Genomic DNA, 17,199 nt, shown 5'->3' with positions numbered 1-17,199 from the left:
TGCTGACTCTGGGCCAGGCTCCATTCACAGCAGCTGCCATGGATGACCCTGCTGCCACCTCTCTAAGCTTAGAACTTCCCCCAAGCTACTGTTCTGGGGCAAGAGGAAAGGCAGAAAAGGCTGGGGGTGGGGGTTGAATGAGCCCTGCCCTCCGAGGAGAGCTCCCTCACCCCACTCCAGACCACAATGACTCCACGCAAAAGGAATTTGGTGGGAGGTCTGGACCAGACCCAGCCAGCAATCCACACGATTTTTGCCACCCTGCACAAACAAAACTGGAAGAAGGTGGGGGCTCGGCCAATTACAGAGTCCCCTGTCGCAGGGCACCTCATTGAACCCTCAATCTGCCTGGCTGTGGCCTGCACCTGTGCAGGTCATGATGCCCCTCCCACCCCCCCAATCTAACCCTCTGCATGGCCAGGTTGGGTGCTAACCCTTTAAAGACCCCAACCTAGACATTGGATCAGGAGCCCCGAAATCAGGCCTGCAAGAGGAAGGGGTGGAGGGCAGACGCAAGGAAAAGCTGCCTGGGTCCAACAGGATAAATCCCCAAGTGGGGAAGGGGGACAAGAAGCCCGAACACAGCAGCTAGAAGGAGGATCCCAATGGCTGCTCCAATTACTGAGTGCTCACTACAGCCCAGGTGCAGTGCTATGTACCTTATTCTCACCATCATGTTCAATCCTCGCAAAAACCCCAAGAGATAAGTACTGTTATTCTTCTCATTTTGCAGATGAAACTGGGGCTCAGAGAGACCCGCCCAGGGTCATACGACTTATAAGTGGTAGAGCTGGGATTCAAAACTCAGGACATCTGGCTGCTGAGTCTCATCTCTTAACCACTCTGCCTTCCAGACCCAGACTTTGGAGGGAGGGGCACCAAGAGAGGCTCTAGTGCTCCTGGAGCATGGTCTGCAGGGCCCTCTGTTTCCTCTTCCCATGGCCAATGCCCCTGAGCAGGGCCCTCTCCCCTAAAAACTCCTCTGCCTAGAACAACTCATGCTTTCTCTCCCTTCTTCCTCTCAGAAGAGCTGATAAACTCATTCATACTGTGGTAGAAATGACTGATAAAGCATGAAAGACTTGTGGAGTCAGAAGACCCCAGTTCTAGTTTTACTCAGGCAGGGACAAGTCCTTTCCCCTACCCCTACCACCCTCTGTGGGCAGCTGCTTGTTCTGTCCACCATTGGCCTGTCTGGACTGAAGATCTGCAGGAGGGAGGCAGGGCAGGGGAAGGGAAGCCAGAGCAGAAGGTCAGGACAGGGAGAATTCAAGGAAATGCTTTTTCACACGGTTGCCGTCAATGGGAGTGTCCAGCCTGGGCTGGGGGTAGGGTGGGACAGGGAGCCAGAGGTGGGAATAGACACTGGCTTGAGGCAGCCCATTGTGGCTACCTTGAAGTCTTGGCAACAGGACAGTAAAGAGGCTGGGTAAACTGCCCCCCTAGTGGGATTAGGAAGGAACCAATGTTTGGCCGCTGCACAACCTCTGGCTCAGCTGGGGGCAGGAAGATGAAGAGGCCTGAGTAATGGCCTGGCTACCTTGCCAGCCCCTGCCTCGCATCCTCCCCACTGGAAGGAGGAAATGACACAGTCTGCATGCCCCGGAGAGTTCTCCATCCACGCCAGTCATGGTGAGTGCAACCTGACTGAGGCCGGCAGACTGCCAGCATACTCTCAGGAGAATAATCCACACTCAGGTGGGAAGGACTGCCAGGCATGGGAGACACAGGAACAGGAGTGGGGAGCCCCAGGCCCAGCGCTAGCCTTGCCACTAACAGACTGGCAGAAGTCACCATATGTCTCTCCCTTCATGCCAGAGGGGAAACTGAGACCAAAGACGGGATGCCCCAAGTCACTCACCCCGAGCCACAAAGACACCACATCTTACTCACTCTGGCTGGGTCCTTCCTGCAGCCCACCATCCCCCTGGATGTTCCCTCCAGCCTGCAGGCCTCGGTTCTCAAAGCCTCTGGAAAAGGCAGCCAATTGCCTGGCTGACGAACAGAGGAAAATCCCACATCTACAGCAACACAGAGGAGCTGGATATGACTTCTCTCCTCCACAGATGACTCAGCCCAGCTCTTTATCAGGAAAACCAATTTTGCAACAGCCTTTTAAATGGCCTCTCCACCCCCAGTCTCTCCCCCGCCAATCTACCGCCCCACGCTGCCAGATTCATCTTCCTCCCTCCTGGCTCCACTCGTGGCTTCCCCCCACTCAGAACCCCTTGCTGCCTCCCCAGGACATGGAGGATCCAGATAAGCATCCTCATCCTGGCATTCAAAGTCCCTGACATCAGGGTTTGCCCAAGAACTACTAACCTTCTCTGTTCTAGGGCTGTCAGTTCCCACACCTGCCCTGTGATTTTCCACCTCCAGAGCATGGTTTGCACAGACCTTTCCACCTGGACCCCTTCTCTGTCTCACATCCTTTCTACATGCCCTAACCACGCCCCCTCTTGCCACCTAACTCAAATGCCACCACCCCCTCCAAAAGCCTTCCCTGATACACCAGCGTTTTCTCTGCACCACTTAATAACCTCATCACTTTGTACATTATTCATTTTAGTAAAAGTTACCCTCCAGGGTGTGCTCACCACATGCCAGGCACCAAAATAGGCCCTTGCTTCATCTACCTTCACAGCAACACACAAGGTCAGCAGGACTCTCATCTCCATGTTAAAGAAGCTGGCTCAGAGGGGCACAGTGACTTGCTCAGGGTTGCACAGCCAACCAGAGGCAGAACTGGGAATCAAATCCAGGTGGCCCAATGCCCAGTCCAGGGCTCATCATGTGGGCCATGCTCCCTCCCAATGTTTTTTGCTTTGCAGCAATCAGGGTTGGGGTCTTATTTTCCCCCATAGACTGCAAGAGTCTCAAGAGCAGGGGCCTCAACTGCTTCACTTCTGTATTCCTCCCTTCTGCCCCCCACATCTTCAACAGGTGCTTGCAGAATAATAATGAAGTCATTATCACAATGATGAGGATAACAATAGCCAACATATTAGGAGCACCAGATGCTGCCCTGCTAAGGGTTTCCCATGCCTCTTCTCATTTAATCCTCACAGCAACTCATAAAGGAGGTTCCATATCCCCGCTTTACAGATGAGGAAAACGAAGCACAGAGAATTAGCTAACTCACCTCAGGTCTCGCAGCTAGCAAGGGGCAGAGCAGAGTTGGAGCCTGGGCAGTCTGACTGATCCCAGACCTGGACAGCCTTCCTTCTGGAGAGCTCCTCCCACAAAGCACACTCTCTTTACCCACCCACTGTCCCTGGCCCAGCCCAACTGCCACTTCTTTCAGGAAGCCCTCATCCATCCATCCAGACTCCTAGATCAGTGCTCCTCCTCTGCTCAGCCTGACCCAGAGGCCTCAGAGTAGGAGTGGGGCTCAGAGGAAACAACGGGTTGAGAAAACTCAGAAACCAAGGGGAAGGAGGCTAGGCCTGGCCAAATTCCTGGTTTCTTCCCGCTGGCAGTGGGTCCGGATCAGGCAGGGAAGAGGTGGGGGGTGGGGTGGGAAGAAACTGAGATGAGGGCTCTCAAGTCAGCACAGGCCTGGGCTGGCAGCTGTCCCTGCAGGCCACAAGCACTGCTCACTGCTGGCTGGCCAGGGCCCTGTTGTGGGGTCCTGGCCAGGAGGCAGGAGCCACCAACTCCCTCCTGCCTGCTCTACTGGCCTAATCACTAATCTGTAATATGTACATTTTCAGAAATGTGGAAATGGTAACCCAGAAAGAGGCAGGCTAAGCCCCAGGTATACAGCGAACAGGAAGGGGCAAGTCTACAGAGAGCCCAGGCTCCCACTCCCAGTCCAGCCCTGGTAAGCCAGCCCTGCTCTCCAAGCCCCCTCCTGCTGTGTCACCCTCTTGGAAGCCCCTGGAGCAAAAAAAAAGGACTGTCACACCCCACCCTTCCAGAGAAAACACATAATCCAGGAGACAAAAGGTAAGGAGCCAGGACAGGGAAGAGGGGGCAGGGCAGGGCCTGGGTCATCTCTGGATCCCCACTACTCACCCCAGGGCCTGGCACATCCTGGGCCATCCACAAAGATGCAGCCCTTTCCCTTACCCCTGCACCAGCCTAGGGCCTGAGCTGGTCTCTGTCCTCTCTAAATGCCCCAAGACCCAGCTCAAGCCATCACCCAGAAGGGGTTCAAGAAGTGCTGACTAAATAAACTACTGAAGGGTGAGCGCTCCCACAGTCCAAAGCATCCAGCTTCACATTTTGCTCCACCATCTATTCCTGGAGGCAAATTCTAGATTTGTCTGGATTCTAGAGCAAAGATCTAGAGGGTGGTTCCTGGGGGAAAGAGGGAGAAGGAAGGAGGGAGCACCAAGTCCGTAGGTAAAGAGGGAGATGAAACGTCAGATCGCTGTTAGACCTAAGAGGCAGAATGTTCCATGAAGTCTCAGGAAAACATAGAGCACCAAAAGAACATAGAGCCTAAGAGAGAGATGAATTAGGGTGAAGCAATCCAGGAAGCCTTCCTGGAGGGGATGGCACATGACTTAGGTCTTGAAAGATGGAGGTGAGGAGGCATTCCAAGCAATGAGGACAGCTCAGCAGAGGCTGGAAGGCTCAAGGTAATCCCCACCTCATTCCTCTATGCCTAACCCCTTACCCCAAGCCAAGACCAGCTGGAGAGAAAGGCACCTTTGACAGATGGACTCGCCCATTGGACTTGCCCTGAGGCCAAGGGTGAATGGGATGAGCCAGGCACAGTTCCACAGAAGCTATGTACGTTACAAGGTCCATGCCCAGAGACCAGGAACACCATGTATTTGCCTTGGGCCTCTGAGTGGGTTACATAACGGCCCCACAGCTGGGGCCACAGAACTAGCCGGGACCCTCCGCCTCCTCCGCCTTCTGCCATCTGTCTGGGCTGCTTCCTTCTTATAGAAGAGGCCTCTGCGCAGCTGAAAGCAAAGGCCAGCGCCCTGTGGTAAATTCCCTACATTCCTTCCTCACAGAAAAATAAATAACTGGGGAGAAAAAACGCAGCAGGAATGATAATGACAACCCCAGCAGGCTGGAGTCACAGTGCGCAAGGAGTAAACAGCACACAGGGTAAACGGCAGAAGGAGCCGGGAGCTCCCGGGCGCGGGCATGAGGTTTATCGGCTGCCCCTTCTCCCCTAGAGGCCTCAGCACCAGCCTGAGCCTTTGTGACCGAGAAACCTACCCCCTCCCCCTTTCGGATCCCCCAGGTGTGCTAACCCTCTCTGGGCCTCAGGCTCGCTCACATCTGGCAGAGGCAGCGCTGGGAATCCCTCCTGGCAAGTGGTCACCGTGTACAAACTTGTCAGGGGCCATTCGCACTCATTTTCGTACTCAAGTGGCTGCTTACTGAGCACTTTTGACGTTCAAGGCATGTTTTATTTTATCCTCACAAGCTGTGAGGAAAGGAGTGTTGCTATCCCTGTTTTACAGATGGGGAAACTGAGGCTCAGAAACATTTGTAATTTGCCACCGTTATTAGGCCAGAGTGGACTTCTCCAGCACCTGCCTCCCACTCCCCTATCCATGCAGTCTGGCTGCTCCTCCCCCAGACAGCCCTCCTTTACCAAATCCAATGAAAGGTACAGCCTGTTCCCCTCCCATCTAGGGCTCAACAAGGCATCCCGTTCAGCTTGCTGGGGTACCTTTAATACGTCACTCTCTGGGCCGAGCCCGTGGCGCACTCGGGAGAGTGCGGCACTGGGAGTGCAGCAGCGCTCCCGCCGCGGGTTCGGATCCTATATAGGGATGATCGGTGCACTCACAGCGCTCACTGGCTGAGCGTGGTGCGGCCAGTCTCAAAAAGGACAAAAAAAAAAAGTACCTCACTCACTGAGTCTCAACTTCCTCATCAGTTAAACAGGGATGACAATATCTGCTTTGCAGAGTAGCTGCTGAGCAAATGAGATGCAGAAATGATTTGTATACTATAAAGCACTATGCACACCTGAATGGGGTTTTAACCTCAGCCTTTTGCACAAACCCACCTCTGCATGACTACCAGGCTGGGTTCCCTCTGCCTCTCTCCCTCTCTTCACCAGCCCTCTCTGGGCCTGCCCTTGCTCTTCTGCTCACAACCAGGAATAGCCCAACCCATCCCCACCCCCACTCGCAGCATTCTCTCTCCACAGGGGACCCTAGTGTCAATCTCTAGACAATGTATGGTAGGGTAGCAGAGAGTGCCATGTTTGAATCCCAAGCCCCCTAGGAACAGTTCCCAGGTCTAAGACTGCTGGGAGGGAAGCAGCAGCCTGGGCCCGGCTGGCCCTTGCAGCTGGGAGGGCAACATGGCTCCAGGTGCTGGAGACTGCTGACCCGGCCATGCCCCACCCCTGCCATTCACCAATTACCAGGCGTGTCTGGCACTCCTCCAGCAGGAGGAATCTCCTGCCAGAGGAGAGGCTGAATCATCCAGTCCTGCGCTCCCCTTTTCCCTCAAACTACAAAAGAAAAGAAGACTGGAGGTCAGGAGATTTGGTTCCAGTGACAATTTGGGTCAGACATTGGGCTAGGGCCTCTGTTTGTCCATCTGTTCAAAGAAGGGATTGGACTGGACCAGTGATTCCCAGAGTGTGGTGCCCCCACACCTTTAGCAGAAGCAAAAAGGATTTTAGGTGGTGCCCTGATATGAAAATCTTAACAGTTATGTAAATTTCAAAAGTGTATTGGAAAAGGGGTATAATAAAAGCACCAAATCTGTGATCTCAGGTATATTTTTGCTTAGGGAGGGGCTAAAGTAGATATTTCAGTGATAAAATTAGACAATCGAAAGAAAGTATAGGTAGTACATGGATTCATTCATTTAACCAACATTTATCATACACCAACTAAAGGCCAGGCACTGTTCACAGCCAGGAAGACAAACAGACAAAAATCTCTGCTTGTACTCTAAGGGAGTGAGATAATAAACAAGTCGGGTGGCAAATGCTATAGAGAAAAATAAAGCAGGGACAGGAGATATATGGACTGCATGGGGTGGGGAGTGGTTTGCCAAGGTAAATATGGTCATCAAAGTCATCCTCGCTGAGAAGACGCAACGGAGCAAAGCACTGAAGCAGGTGAGGGTGTGAAGCATATGGATGTCTAAGTAGGGGAAGAGTGGCCAGGCAGAGGGAATGGCCAGTGCTAAGGTCCTGAGGCAGGGTCATGCCTGGCAGGTGTGAGGGTGGTGCACATAATGTGGAGGTCAGACATGAATAAGGAAAGTGTCTTCTCTAATGCCCCTTCTACTTCTGTCCTTTGGGATCTTGAAGATCCACTTGCATTGCAACCATTAGCATACACACACCTGCAACATTCATGCTTTCTCAATAGCTTCTTAATGATGAAGAGGCCCCAGGCAGTAACAGAACATCTTCCTCTGCATATATGCCCACGCACAGAGGTGCCACTTGCTTCAAACCTGCACTACATGCAGCAGAGCACGCCCCAGCACGCATGCACAACAACTGATAGGGCAGACAGACACACAATACGTGCACGCTGAGCACTCACAGGTGTGCACACGGAGGCAGATGGTACTCACATGGAAGACTGGCTCTGATGTATGTGCATCATGTACACACCTTGTGGAGGGTGCGTGTCTCTCTCCTGCCAGCCTCCCTGTCTTCAGGTAACTGAGTTATCAGACAACTCTTGCCTCGAGGGCACATGCTACTGGAGGATGGTAAAAGCACTGATGGTGCTTCTCCGGTATCTCTGCACTTCAGTCATAGTCTCCCTTTTCTAGGGGTACATTAAAATCTGCCACCTGATGCTCAAATGTTCCAAGGGATCATGTTACTGTGGAGAATGTCCCTTTTCCTACCCCTGCTGCAATTAAATGGAATATGCCATGTAAAATGCCTAGTGCAGCATTGCACATGCTAGCAGCCACTCCCAGCATCCTAGCTCATCACCAAAGTCATCCACAGCTTCTTTCCTTTAGGGTGTTCAAGGGGCAGCTGAAGAGTAGGAGGAAGAACTGGACTGGGAGCTGGAGGCCTGGATTTTAGTCTCGACCTGGTTTCCAACTCAGTGTGAGGCCTTGGGCAAGTTGCTTCCCCTCTCTGGCCCAGATCAGAAACTTGCAGGTACCTCAGAATCCCTCAGGGAATGTGTTCAAAATGCAGGTTCCCAGGCCCCACCCCAGACGAGTGGGACCACAGAATGCTCACTTTATAACAGTTTCCCTGAGGGGCTCTGGTGTACAGCCAGGTTGCGGACTCACTGGGCTTTAGATCCCATGATTTTTAAGTAAGATTATAAGTTAGTTAATACATAAGAAAATGGCTAGAATGTAGCCTGGCACATGGTAAGACTCCATATGTTTACAAAAACTGCATTTAATAAAATATATTTATATAATTATATCTAGGACTTATATACCATCCCTTGACTATGCACAACACTTTAATAGTTTTTTTTTTTTTTTTGTCCTTTTTGAGACCAGCCACACTGTGCTCAGCCAGTGAGCACACTGGCCATCCCGCCCCACACTCTCCCCAGTGCGCCACGGGCTCGGCCCGCACTTTCGTAGTTTTCCTAGCATTTTTCATCCACCGGAGATAGAGACCGAGCTGACTAGAAAACTGAGGCAGAGAAAGGCCAACAGACCTGCCCAGGATCTCACAACATGCAGGTCTTTGGCTCCCAGCCAGAGACCTCAGCATAGCTTCCTGAGACATGCCACCTTGGGGCTTTATCCCTACATCCTATAAGGTTTTGACTTCCAGCTACAGTGTAACTGTCCTTCCATTCCAGCTTTCTGAAAACTCTGGACACGCATGACTTCTCCAGTAACTGAGGGTTCACCGAGAATTGGACAACCTCAACAAGTTAATTTCCTTTCAGCCATAAGGTCCCTCTCACTGGGCAGTGGAGAGGATTTCCAAACCCTAATGCTACATGCTTCCATTTGATCTAAAATGGTCATTTTGCTCTAGCCAATCTGAGTTCAATCTGATCTCCAGCTCTGATGATCTTCAGCAAGCCTTGTATATGCTGAGCTTCATTTTCCCCTCTGGAAAGGGGTCTCCTAATTCCTACCCTGCTGGGTGATTGCACGGATCAGCTCTCTCATGTGCAAAGTACCCAGCATCAGCCCTGGCCTCTATGCTACTGTGATGACAAAGCTTGTTAACTCTCTGGCTAAAGTGTGAGTTCCTAGAGGGAAGGAACCCCAAGCAGGAAGGAACACCTCCTGCTTGTAATATGTGCCCAAACACAAATGTGCTAAAAGAAGACATGATATGATATGGCCAAAGCAACTCTCTCCTAGTCCTAGCTGACCTTGTATTTCATGACCCATTTCCCAGCTTGAGGGCTGGGATGGTCAGGGCCAGAAGGGATAGGTTATGGGTCCTGGGAAGATGTCCTCCCATCTGCACATAGTGGATCCGCCTGCCATGGCAGTGACGAAGGCCAGGCTGGGAGGGCTATGTTCTGGGAGCCCTGAACGTAATCCTGTTGACTCAGAAGCATAAATAATGCACTAGTATGTCCTCTCCTCACCACCCTGTCACTCTAAGAATAGCACCAGCTACCCTTTCAGGGATTCCAAAGAGAAAAGGGCAGGACACCAAGATGGGGACAAACAGGGAAAGATGTCACTGGGCTGTGGACTGTCAAGTACCCTCCCTCCAAACCCATAAGACAGAGGACCCTGGAGGTCAGAGCTGAAAGGGCTCCTAGAGGTCACCTGGTCAGAAGTTCTCGAGGGGTAAAGGAGAGGCCTGAGAACATGGCACCCCCTCCCCTGACTGTTCTATCTCTTCCTCCTCCCCTCTGATGCCCATCCTAATAAAGCCTGTACCCCCATGCTCCTCCCCCTCCTAGTCATGGGATGAATAAACATAGAATGGGTGGGTCCCCTCTTATGTGTTTGATATGTAAAACTTTGGAGAGGAAAGGAGAGTCTGTAGATTTTAATTAATTTATTTTTTAAGTTTAAAAATGACTGAGCTAGAGCAATGCTTCTCATACTTTCAAGTACACAGGAATTATTCAGGGATGTTGCAAAAATTCTCATACTGATTCAGGAGGTCTGGGGTGAGGCCTGAGATTCTGCATTTCTAACAAGCTTCCTGGTGATGTTAATACTGCATTCATGAGCCATACTTGGAGTACAGAAAAACTAGAGTATTTCTCTATGAAACATATGGGGAAACTGAGGCCCAGAGAGGAAAGGGGAAGTGCCCAAGAGCATAGAGGAGAGCTTGGCTCAGACACAAGCCTCCTGACTGCCATCCAGGGCTTTGGCTCTGGGTGATTGGGGGTTAAATGGAAGTGCTCAGAGTGGAGTAGGGGACAGGCAGCCATTATAGGCAGTGGAAAGAGGTCCAGGGGCAAGCCTTCATTCAGCCAAAAGCAGAACCTCGTGGGGTGCAGACTACCACAAGGAATAAAAGGAAATAAGAATTCACCTGAACAGAGGCACTCAGCTCAAGTGGCTGCAGCCTCCTACCCAAGAACATGCTTGCATTCAAGCCTTGCTAAACCACCAGAGGCTTCCTTGAAGGCAGGATGCATCAGGTGGCCTTGAAAATGCAAATGAGATCCAGGAGAGGATGCTACCAGACGGCCCCATGCACTCTGCCTTCAGTCATCCATGAAGCCACTGGGGGAGTGTGGAGGGGCCCACTGATAGCACTATCAAGATGAGCACCCAAGGGAAAGATGAAAAGAAAGGAGATAAGACCAACCTCCCAGACCAGTACCAGGAATGCTTCTCCTTCCTGGGATCTGCCTCAAACCCCTGCACAGGCCCCAGGCCCTGCATGAGCAGCCCACTGTCCACGACCCCACCTGCAGCTCCCCTCGGGTGCTTCACCCTCCCTACACTCCAGCCATGCTGGCCCTCCTTCAAGTGCTCAGAAAATATGCCAAGCACGTTCTCACCTCAGGGCCTTTGCACTAGCTGCTCCTATTGCCAAGAACCCCTTCTTCCCTTACCCCCTCAGCTGTGCCTTTCTGACCACACTTCTCATCCTTTGGGTCTGTTTACAGGTCTCAAGGAGGACTTCCCGCCCTAGGAGATCACATTCCCCTGCCACAGCACCCTTTGCCCCTCCTCTAAACTTTCATTAGATTTGTAATTGCATCAGTATTTGTTTTAATGTCAGTCTTCCCAGCCCCCGCAGGGCAGGGATCTTGGCTGTCTCCATGCCCCCATGCCTAGTACATAGATGGGGCTCAATAAACATGCTGACTGAGTGAAAAAACAAAGGAATCAAACACTGCTCAATCACTACTGCAAAGCCTTCTGCCTCCATGGTTCCAGTGACCTCGCTCACCGGGAGAAGTTGTACAGGACTGGGATTTACAAGATTATCTGCATATACAGGCCTCTGCTCTGCTGCTCCCCAGCTGAGTGGCTTTCACAGGTCACGTCACCTCTCTGAGTGGGGTCTCCAGCGCTGTTTGTCGGGTCTAAATGAGAGAAGGAATCTGAGAAAGGCTTTAAGATGTACAGAGTTTTAATTGACAGCATTACTCTGTCAATGATTGAAGCCCAGAGAGGGAAAGGGCCTCATTCAAGTCCACACAGCCAGAGTATGGTGACACCAGACCCCCTCGCACAGTATAAAGCCAACAGCTGAGCCTCAGGCCCACCCAAGCTCAGTGAGAGCACCATCTGCCTGGAGGCTGGGCAGGCATGGAGGAGGGAAAGGAAAGGGAGGCTGGAGCATTCAGCCTCAGGCGCAGGGCCAGGGTGGGGTGGGCGGAGCCCCAGCAGGGACTTGAGTGGGGCCTGGCAGCTGGGCATGGGGGAGCCAATTGGCTCCAGCTGGGTGGTGGCTTGCTTTGTCCCCATGCACGTGACAGTTTATTTCTTAATCAGCACCCTCCCCATCTCCCAACTCCATGTGCCCTCCCAAAGGGCCCTATATTGGGAATTGTGTCCTGGTTGAGGCCAGGACCACCTTGGGCACCAGTGGGAGGGTCTCCAATGTCACATCTCCCTATGGGGCCCGCAAGTACTAAGCAGCCCAGAAGGCAGGACAGGAGGCCCACGGATGAAGGGCTTCCTCCTGCTTGTGTGACCTTGGGCCAGCCTGGCCTCTCTGGCCTCAGTTTCACCCATATACACAATGATGGGGTGTGCCAGACTGCATGGGAGTTTATCACAGCTCAGGCACTTGGGATCCACTTAAGCTCCATGACATTAACAAGACCCCATCGTTACATCCTGGCAGAACCTTCCATCCCACAGTGCCCACAAGGCACACTTGGTCCTCCCTGACCTACTACCTGGGGAACAGGGGAAGGGAAGAAAAGAGGCTGAGCTGGTTCATGGGGCAATCTCAGAGTCCTGGACCCCAGGCCCAGTGAGGCTGCTCCTTCCAGGACCCAGAGACAGAGATGATGAGGATCAAAGAGGAATGCTGTGTGTTCCCGGGCCAGTGGCTTGCCACTCTGAGCCTCTGACACTCTAAAGTGGGAGAGACCATGTTGTGCAATAGTTAATCATGCAGTGTTTAGGGCCAGACTGTCTGGGATTGAATCTGGCCACTTACCATCTGTGTGACCTTAGGAGCTCACTTAACCAACCTCTCTGTGCCTCAGTTTCCCATCTGTAAAGTGGTGATAATAGTACTTACTTCATGAAGTTGCTGACTTACAAAGAACTCAGAACACTCTTGGCACATAGTAAGTAACAATAAATAACTATTTTTCAAGAGCTATTTCCTTTATCCATCAAGCACTCCTAGTCTCCAAGAGATTTCATTCTAGAGGATTAGATGCAAGGGTCTCAGGTGTGCCCAGTCTTCTATCCGTGGGGCTCATCCAGCCCACCCCCTTCCTTGGCCCCTGACACCACAGTGTCAGCCCCTCCTGCGGGCCCATGTTTTTGTTTTCTATTGAGCTCTGTCACACTAATGATCCCCTCAGATCCTTACTAGTTCATTTCATAGCAGCTCAGAACTGATGCCTGAGACCCAGAGGAAGCAAGTGATTTGTCCAAGACCACCAGCCAGTTAACTAAGACTGGAGGTTCAAGCATCCATTCCTGAAGCTCAGTCCAGGCCATTTTCCACTGTCCTTGTGCCCATCCTCCCACTGTCAAAATCTTCTCCTAGCCAAACGTCAAAAAGTAACCTATAGTGAGATATGACAATTCTGAGCAATGTTATTTTAACAGAGGTCAAACATGATAATACTATTCATAAGTCATAACTCACTTTTTTAAAGCATTTATCATCATCTCATTTAATTTCCAGAACAACAGTACAAGATAGGGTCGATTATTGTTTGTATTTTATAGATGAGAAAACAGAAACCCAGAGAGGTTATATAACATACTTAATTAAGATCTCCCAGCTAGCCAGGAGGGGAACCCCGAGATCCAACCACAGAATCTGTGTATTAGCCATGCCGGAAGCAAGTAACACAGGGGCAGACTGAATTTTGCCCCACCTGCAGCAGCCCAGGGAGGCTGGGCAGGGTAGTGTTGGGGCAGGGTCAGCAGAGTACTATACTATGCTGCCTCTGCAAGTGGAAAAGATGAAGCTAGGATGGTGGAATTTCAGACACCAGCCAGTTGGTAAAGAGTTCATTCGAGAGAGAGGGCTTTTGTAAGCTTCTGGAATTACAGAGCCTGGAGGCTGTTACCATGTTGACTCCTCCTCTGGCCATACTGAGTAGCAATTGAACCCTAATGTCCAGGGACAGTTCACAAAGGACTCTGAACACACACACACACACACGCACACACACACATGCACGCACGCACGCACGCACCTAACTCAGCAGAGCCTCTCCACAGGCAGGCCCAGCCAGCCCTCCGACCAGATCGCAAGCAGAGCTGCTTTGGGTCTGCTGTCCCAAAAGCCACCCCCCTTCCCCACCCCTAGTTTAGGCCATTTACCATCCTCTAGAACATTCTTCCTCCCAACTAAATCCTTCCCATTCTTCTAGGCTCCAGTTCCAGATATGCCTCCTCCAGGAAGCCTTGACCACTCCTTCAAATAATATTCAGGTCTCCCCTCCAATGTCACCTCCTGAGAGAGGCTTTCCCTAGTTACTAACCCAAAGTAGTCCCTCTAATTGCTCTCCATTTTAACAGCATGACATTTTTTTCATGCCACTTTTATCTATCCAAAACTATTTTGCTGATTTATTTGCTTCCTTTTTTCTTGTCTGTTTCTCCAATTAAAATGCAAGCTCCTGAGGGGAGGGACCTGTCTGTCTTGTGCACTACTGTAACCCCAGTACCTAAGCACCCACCCCACCCTACTGCTAGCCTGGGACACTGAAGTCCATAGAGGGCAAGGATTCACCCAAGGTCACACAGCAAGCGAGTGGGTGGCAGAGGTCAGCCTAGTGCTGCAGCCCAGGGCACTGGGCCTGTCTCCAGCCCCTCCCCAGCTGACCCTGAGCTGGCCTATCTTGCCCCTGCCTCCTCACTACAATGGGGGTCAGAGCCAACAGTGCCCCCTCCACTTCCCCAGGGGCCCGTGGTGCCCCAATCTGGGCAGCCCTGCCTGCTTCTCTTCAGTCCCTCCCTTCCTGGCACCAGTGGCTCCGATGAGCTCATGTCTGCAAGCCTGGGAGCTGCCCTGAAGGAAAAGGTGCCTCCCAGGCCAGGCCCCAAGGCCTGGAGGTGTGTTCAGCTTTGTGGGAGGGCAGCCCTGGCAAGGTGGAGGGGGTGTGCTGACCCTGCCCAGCCCACTTCCCAGAGCTGTGAAGTGGGCTCAGAGGGACACGTCAGCCCTGGAGATGGGGCACAACTAGGGATAGAGAGGAGATGAAGAGGCTCCTCCTATGTTCCTCCCCCCTCTCCAGATGCTCCACTGTCACTTGTACCCCCTCCCACTTATCAGAAAGTTGCTCTTTCCCAAGGAGAGGGGGCTCTGCTGCCTTCTACCCACAGAATCACCCTGGTCAAATCTCTTCCCCTCTTTGGCCTTAGTCTCCCCAACTCTAAACTCAGAGATTGGATACAATGCTGATTGAAGAGTCTAGTGATCAGCCAGGACCAGGGACCTGAATGCCAAAGGTTGGCACCCCCCTCCCCTCCTTAGAGGAAGGAGAGTGGATAAGGGCAACAGCTGACAAGGGAAGGATGGAGTTAAAGGCCTTATTTTAACCATGTCAATGCTGATTACAACCACAGCTAAGTTTAGGTGCTAGTTGGGGGAATGGGGTGGCCAATGACTTGCAAAGTGGGGGCAGGCCTGAAAAGTGGAAGCTATAAGCCAGGGCAACACAGCAGCAAACAGTTTACCTGGGGGAAGTTTTCTGAATATCAAACTAGCATGATCCTAGTCCATCCCCCTCATTGTACAGATGGAGAAACTGAGGACCAAAGAGGGGGAGGAACTAATCCAAGACTTCATATGCAGACAGAGGCAGAGGACATCCCCACTAAGCAAACAGGCCATTTTCAGCTCCCTTGAGGGGTCTCATCCTACTGCCTGAGGTAATATTATAAGTTGTGGGGGGAGCAAATCATTTTTTCAGTTTGGCTCTGCCCCCAACATGGGATGCGGGCCAGGCCTGGGGTTAGTGACAGGGCAGGCTGGCACCAGCAAGATTTCCAATCCCTTGCCCCAGTCAGTGTACCCTAGTCTCCCCATCAGCATCCTATCTCACCCTCCACTTTACAATATGACACGGGGTGGGGCACCCTCTGACTGTCCCTACAGCCACCACCAGCACCACAGTCTCCAATGCAGTTGCACCCTCAGGAGCCACTCTACCAAACCTCTCCCTGAGAGCCAGAGAGAGCAAAGGGCTTGCTCCAAGATCACACAGCAAGTTGGTTTATTTCAGTGCCACCTGCCATTCAGGATAGGGTGGGCAGTGGGGAATGGGGCACACACTACTTCCTTCTCAGCTCCTGTCCCTCCCTTCTGGACAACCCAGACATGGAACACAGTGAGGTCCCTGTCCCCATCCAGAATAAGCCCATAACAGAATGACATAGGGGGAGGAAAGGAGACCTTTTCCCCGAAGTTTTCGAAGAGGTCTTGCCGGGGCCCTGGATGGACCCCCCTGATTCCACGGTGGAGTGGTTAAAAAGGAGCCCCACCCCCCATTCACTTCACCCCTAGGACCTCCATTCTCACTTCGGCAAATGGGCCCAGTGTTGTTGGCGATGTGGAGCTCTTAGGACAGCTTCCGTCTCCCTGAAGGCACTCAGTAAAGGCCTTGACTTCCCAGGTGGGGCTTGGCCGGGTGGCCCTGGTGGTGTGAGGGCGGTGTCCTGCCAGCTTCGCCCGCACAGCCAGAACCCGGCGCCCCACCCGCGAGAACGGGGGCGGGGGACGCGGGCCCAGCACACTCCGTTCCTGCTGCCCCCGTAGCGCCCATGTTGGTCAATCCTGGGCAGAGGCCAACCCGCCGTTTCCCTGGGTCGAGCAGGTCCAACTTTTCCCAGAGCGGGCTGGGGGCGCAGAGCCTGAGCTGTTGCCCACCCGCGAGCACAGGGCTGCCCCGGGCCCCGCCATCCGCTTGCGGGGAGGGGCGCAAGTGCTGGAGCCCCCGCGCAGCCTCAGAGAACAGCTTCCCCGCGTCAGGGCGTCCTCCCACTCCTGAGCCGCTCGAGACCCTCGACATCCCTCCAGCCCCTCACCGTGCAGATGGGGAAACTGAGGCCCCGAATGTAGAAGCGACTTGGCCAAGGTCACCCCGCGTGCGAGGGCTGGAGCCCAAATATGCCACCTTCTCCTGGGCGACGCTGGGAGCAGCACAGGTGGGAAGGGGCGAGGCTGTCTCGGCGCCCGCACCCCTGCCGGGCCAGAGCCCCTCACTCACCTCCAGCCGCAGCGCGCGGTCCCCGAGCTCCCGGGCGCCGCCGCCCCGGCACACCTGGCCGCGTCCGTCAGTGCGCCCCGCCCCGCGCCGGGCGCCCGCTCAGCACCGGCCGTCCCCTGCTCGCCTCTGCCTCCGCCGGCCCCGCCTCGCGGGCCGCTCCGGGACCCGGAGCCGGGAGCCGGGAGCCGGGAACGCCGGGCTGGCGGGCGAGCCGCGCTCCTGCCGCCCGCTCCCCGGGGCCCTAGCGCCGCCCCTCCCAGCCCGGCCCTCGGGGGTGCGACTCCCTCCTCCACCCGCTGGGCCTCCCGGCTTTAGGCGGGTCCCCCCTCCCCCCCTTTCCTCTCGCCGTGCCTCGCTTTTTGCTGCCAGGTTGTCTGTCTCTCCGTTTCCTCATCATATACTGCTCTAGGTCTATCCTTCTGTTTTCTGTCCCACCCAGTCTCTTTGAGTCTCTCCATCC

General features: G+C 53.3%; 1 protein-coding gene across 4 annotated transcripts in view; it reads right to left on the bottom strand.

Moving 5' to 3' along the window:
* Positions 1-16,824, bottom strand: part of SYNPO (synaptopodin) — a 29,755-nt gene extending 12,931 nt beyond the window's left edge. Inside the window, exon 1 of one of the 4 annotated variants that reach the window (XM_008587209.1) lies at positions 16,740-16,824. The gene's annotated coding sequence lies outside the window, so the exon portion shown is untranslated. Of the gene's footprint in view, positions 1-1,893; positions 2,069-3,142; positions 3,191-16,739 lie in introns of those variants that run through there. The other 3 variants (XM_008587211.1, XM_008587212.1, XM_008587210.1) reach the window with 3 other exon arrangements.
* Between the last annotated feature and the right edge of the window lie 375 nt (positions 16,825-17,199).

Source organism: Galeopterus variegatus, unplaced genomic scaffold, assembly GCF_000696425.1.
Source record: "Galeopterus variegatus unplaced genomic scaffold, G_variegatus-3.0.2 Scaffold4289, whole genome shotgun sequence".
In the NCBI taxonomy this organism is placed as follows: domain Eukaryota; kingdom Metazoa; phylum Chordata; class Mammalia; order Dermoptera; family Cynocephalidae; genus Galeopterus; species Galeopterus variegatus.
The sequence above is the reverse complement of the archived record's forward strand: the minus strand, read 5'-3'. Positions and strand labels throughout refer to the sequence as shown.